The following is a 5,621-nucleotide window of genomic DNA, read 5'->3' as shown; positions in this document are numbered from 1 at the left end:
CCTGACTGTTGGCATTTTCTTGAAGGAAACTTATAAAACCGAGTATAATCTTGGTTGACGGGGGAGGAGCAGGGTTTCAAAGTGTGAGGCTCATGTTTGGGAAGAATACAAATGTGAACTGGCTGTGGTCTTTTTCACCAGGGGGGCTCATCTGAGGTCCTACATAAGAATTTTTAAGGCAGGACGCAGTCCGGCATTTCATCATTACCACGCCAGTTCCCAACACCATTTGCTCAGATCCCAGGGACCCTGGTCATCTGTTTAGCAGCAGCCAGCTCACCACCATTGTTGTGCTCACAACCCTTGACCCCTGCCCTCACTCTTTCTCACCGTCTATTGCAACTTCCCCCTAACTCGGTTACTTTCTCTGAATTTCTTCCCCTCCTATTAATCCTCCAACCTGGAGTGAAACAGACACGGTAGACATTGGGAAACGACCGTTGATAAGATTAATTAAGAAGATATGACTCAAACTCTGTCTTCCAATCCAGGGGCTGTGAGTTCAATCCTTAGTTGGGGAGCTAATAGCCCACACACCTCAAGGCCAAAAAATAAAAATAAAAAAATAAAAAACAGAAGCAATGCTGCAACAAATTCAATAAAGACTTCAAAAATGGTCCACATCAAAAAATCTTAAAAAAAGGAAGACATGACTTGAACTTTTCTTCGATGATTGAATGAGACTTTTCTAGAGAAATTTCCAGATCATGAAGAAAAAGAGAGGGAGTTCCCTCGTGGTTCAGTCAATAGGAGCCCATGCTCTCACTGCTGAGGGCCTGGGTTCAATCCCTGGTGGGGAAACTAAAATCCCACAAGCTATGTGGGGGGAAAAGAAATAGAAAAAAAAGGAAAAGAGCGAGAGCAAATACTTAGAGGTAAAAGTGATGTTGGCTTGTCCATCAAAGAGGAAGAAAAACAATTAGATGGGGATTGACGTCCATGCCTTTCAGGTGATGGGGAACATGAGAAATAAAGCCTGAGAAGACAGTTTTAAACATCAAGGTGGCAAGTTAACATCCAATTTCGTAGGTTAAAAGGACATGTTGGGAATGATTGGTTCAGCAAGAAAGGATATGCCTGTGCTCAGAGGTTCAGAGATGAGTTTCAGTAAATGTACCTTATGGGCTTCATGCAGACCTGGACAAGTAGGGTCAAGAGAGAAGTTACTGCTGTGGTTCAGGCAAGAAATGGTGAAGGTCTGAATATGGAGTCCAAGAGGTAACACTGGAAGAATGAGCTGGATAGATTGAAAGGCTGGGTGTTTTAGATGGAGCAGAAGGATCGTGGCTTAAGAGGGGGTCCCTTCTACAACCCACATTTTAAGGGGACAGCTTGTCTGAAACCAGAATGCATTGCTCTCCACCACTATCTCCCAGTCCCAACTCCAGGAGCCTGCAATCATCCAGTTAAATGGATGAGCCTCTTCTTCCCAAGTGTCTACCTAAGATGTCTATTCTCTTGCATGGCATTTGATCTCCTTGTGAGGCGTTTGACCCATGTAGACGCAGACAGCTCCTCCACTAAAGAAAGTGGATATCTTGCCCTACTGAATAAACTCTGCATGGTGAAATTGCAGATTCCCAGGCCACTCTGGTGGGGAGATGGGTGGTGTATCAAGTTAGATCAGGCAGTGCCTTTGGCAGCAGGGAGAACACTGACAGAAGGACACTGGGGTCTTAACCCCAGAACTGGCACTGACTCTCTCACCTAGGGCAGGTTGAATATTCTGAGTCTCCATCAATAAAATGGGGATAATGATATACTGCTTCCCCAGTGGCTCAGTGGCAAAGAACCTGCCTGCCAGTGCAGAAGATGCTGGTTCAGTCCCTGGCCGGGAAGATCCCTTGGAGAAGGAAATGGCAACCCACTCCAGTACTCTTGCTTGGACAATTCCCTGCACAGAGGAGCCTGGTGGGCCACAGTCCATGGTGTTGCAAGAGTCAGACACGACTTAGTGACTAACCGACAAAACAGCAATGATGTGTTATAAGTAGGAACTCAGCAGAACCTCGGTTTCAGGATCCAGGAGTGTGTCTTTTGGAAAGCTTTCATTTCTACCACCTAGAGCAGAATAGAAAGAGGGGATTCTGCTTTCAGACTCCTGAGCCTGTCCCGGAGACCCTGATTCTGGCTGAGGGATTCCATCAAAGCTCCAAGGAACGCTCCCCAAGTGCCCTGGGAGTATATCAGTCAACAGACCTATTAAAGGCACTCGTTGACTCTTGTGCCAGGTCCAGCAGTCTCCCTTGCCCCTCCTTCCTTCCTCCAATCCTCAGCCTTGATCACTCAACTTCCAGTGGATGCCAGGAGGCAAAACCAGAGTGAGTGCAAACAAAGGGGGCATCAGCATCTAGCTTACTGAGCATCCGATCTTCTAATGTCAGGCAGATTTGAGGCGAAGGGTCTGAAACAACAGGAGGCTGAGGGAGGGGCCGTGCATGTGCTCAAGTCCCCAAAATAATCTGTTCACATTTCCTCTTCAAGGCATAACTGTTCACTTACAGAAAACCTTGGGTCCATTTGTTTCAGTGCCAGCGAAGCATGGGATTCCTTGCTCCTTGCATGATGAATCTCTGAGCACAAAGCTCTGGCAAGAGGCCCTGTTTCAGGAGGGAATGCCAAGTGTAGTGAATTCATATCCTGTAGCAGCCAAGGGGTCTGTTCCAGGAAACCTAGGCTTTTCTTATCATTCTCAAAATTCTTCCAACCTCTTCTCATTGCCCCATTCTAAAGCCACTGCTGCATTTTTCAGTGTTTGCTCTAGCAGCACCCCTGGCTACCCAGGTGGCATAGTGATAAAGAACCTTCCTGCCAATGCAGGCACTTGGGTAAGACACTTGGGTTTGATCCCTGAGTCAGGAAGATCCCCTGGAGGACACATTAACCCACTCCAGTATTCTTGCCTGGAGAATCCCCTTAGACAGAGGAGCCTGGTGGGCTATAGTCCATAGGATTGCAAAGAATTGGACAGGACTGAAGCAACTTAGCACACACGATTGCATAGCAGCACCCCACTTCCAGGCAACAAAATCTGTATTTGTTTTTTGTTGCCACTGTAATAAAGTAACTTAAACTTAATGCCTTAAAACAACACAAATGCATTATCTTACAGTGCTGGAGATCAGACATTTAATGTGGGCCCAGAGGGCTTCTAGGGGGCTTCCTTCTAGAGGCTCTAGGGGACAATCGGCTATCGTACCTGTTCCAACTTCTAATATTTATTTATTTATTTTTATTTACATATTAGGCAGCTCTGTCTTGGTTGTCGCAGGTGGGGTCTTTAGTTGCAGCACCTTTTCTAACTTCTAGAGGTTTTCTGCATCCCTTAGCTTCCAACCCCCCTTTCTCCATTCATAGCAACTTTAAGCAGGGGTAAGGATGGAGCTCTATAGGTCAAAGTTCACATATACTGTTGAAATTGTTGTTTAGTTGCTAAGTCACATCCAACTTTTTTGCGACCCCATGAATTGCAGCCCGCCGGGCTCCTCTGTCCATGGAATTTCCCAGGCAAGAACACTGGAGCAGGTTGCTATTTCCTTCCCCAGGGGATCTTCCCGACCCAGGGATGAAATTCTACTGCCTTGGCAGGTGGGTTCTTTACCACTGAGCCACCAGGGTAGCAGAGAAGACAATGGCACCCCACTCCAGCACTCCTGCCTGGAAAATCCCACAGATGGAGGAGCCTTATAGACTGCAGTCCATGGGGTCGTGAAGGGTCGAACACGACTGAGCGGCTTCACTTTCACTTTTCACTTTCATGCATTAGAGAAGGAAATGGCAACCCACTCCAATGTTCTTGCCTGGAGAACCCCAGGGATAGCGGAGCCTCCCTGCAGACGGTGGGTTGCCATCTATGGGGTCGCACAGAGTTGGACACGACTGAAGCGACTTAGCAGCAGCAGCAGCAGCACCAGGGAAGACCAGTATTGATATTAAGATGGTGTTAACCTGAGCTAGGTTCTTACAGATGACAGTAACAACAGTAATCTTCATTGTGCCCACTAACACAATAACTCAAAAATGTATAATAAAAGAAAAAAGGAAATTAAATAGTACACTAGCAACTGTGTAGCACACACACACAAAAATTTTTAAGTAATGGAAAGAAGACTGAAGTCAGGAAGGTGGCCAAATAAGATGTCCTTGCTCATATATCCCCATCAATGAGTTTTGCACCCAGCCATGGACAAAAGGGCCTTTTTGGAGCTGTGAGATCCAGCACCGTATGCCAAGCAACCTGGGAGGAGTCCTGCCCACCCATTCACCCATGCTAGGTCAAAAGCATACAGATCATGGTCCTGACTGAGATCTGCAGTAGCCTGTGAATTGGCACCTCATTTGTGGTTTGAAGCCCTTGGAGAACAGAGACTTAGACAATTACCCACAGATGACAGAGCCTTTGTGGAAGCCAAGTTTGTACTGGAGAAGTCCAGGTTTGCACACCACACGGAACAAAAAATTCAAATTTGGATGTATGGGAGACAGTAAGAGGACCAGTTTCACATTAAGTGCATCATCCTTCCCCCAAAGTGGCACAACTCAGTGCCAAGAGAAACCTTCTTGGCTGATGTGATTACTTCTCCTGGGAGGCTGGTGACTGGCGGGGTGGGAGGGAGGAAGTGAGAGTGAACTTCTCCAGTTTCCCAGCTATGCGGACACTGCTATGGAGACCCACTTCTTTCTTGCTCCACTCAGAGTACTGAGTCCTGAACTGCATGACCAGGGGTTAAGAAGAGATTGGGAAAGCAGCAGGTAGAACTTTGGGGGAGGGACTTCCCTGGTGGTTCAGTGGTTACGGCTTCGACCTTGCAATGCAAGGGGTGCAAGTTCGATCCCTGGTTAGGGAGCTAAGAGCTCAGATGCCTCCCGCCAGAAAAAAAGCAAAAAATAAAGCAGAAGCAACATTGTAACAAAAACTCAATAAAGACTAAAAAAATGGTCCACATCAAAAAATATTTTTAAAAAAAGAATTTAGGGGCGGCATCAGAGGGAGGCAGATCCTAGTGATTGCATTGCAGACCCCAAAGATCTCAGCTGCAAATCCTTCTAAGAGGCTCACATCACCACATGAGCCTTACCCACATCCATACCCAACCTGTGGCTGGTTCCCAATGACGGTCCCTGGAAATGACTAGAGTGAGCTTCGGCAGACACCTAGGGAGCACACTCAATAAAAAACCTGCCTGAGCCTGGGCGCCACCTAGTGAGCACACACAGAAAACCCGCCTGAATCTGTGCGCCAGGCAGAGACCTACCTTGGCTTTAGTTCTGCCCTTGAGAAAGCAAGCCAGGCTGTCAGCACTTGGCCTGGTGTGTTGAAGGCTTGAGAGGAGGCAAGCAAGTTGAAAGATTCTGCCACAAGAGGGAGCTTAAAACATGCAGCAAGCATGTATTTAGACGTTCCGAGACAGCGTCAAAATCCCTAAGTATTTCTCTCCTGAAGTCACTCAGTTACGACCTGAGAGTGTGACTGCTTCTTCAGATTCAAAGAAAGTGGGACTTCCCTGGTGGCCCAGTGGCTAAGACTCGGCGCTTGCAGAGCAGGGGGCCTAGGTACAATCCCTGGCCAGGGAACTAAAGATCCTGAATGCTGCAGGGAAGATCGAAGGTCCCAAGGGCGG

Source organism: Ovis canadensis, chromosome 11 (assembly GCF_042477335.2).
Source record: "Ovis canadensis isolate MfBH-ARS-UI-01 breed Bighorn chromosome 11, ARS-UI_OviCan_v2, whole genome shotgun sequence".
Taxonomy (NCBI): Eukaryota; Metazoa; Chordata; class Mammalia; order Artiodactyla; family Bovidae; genus Ovis; species Ovis canadensis.
The sequence above is the reverse complement of the archived record's forward strand: the minus strand, read 5'-3'. Positions refer to the sequence as shown.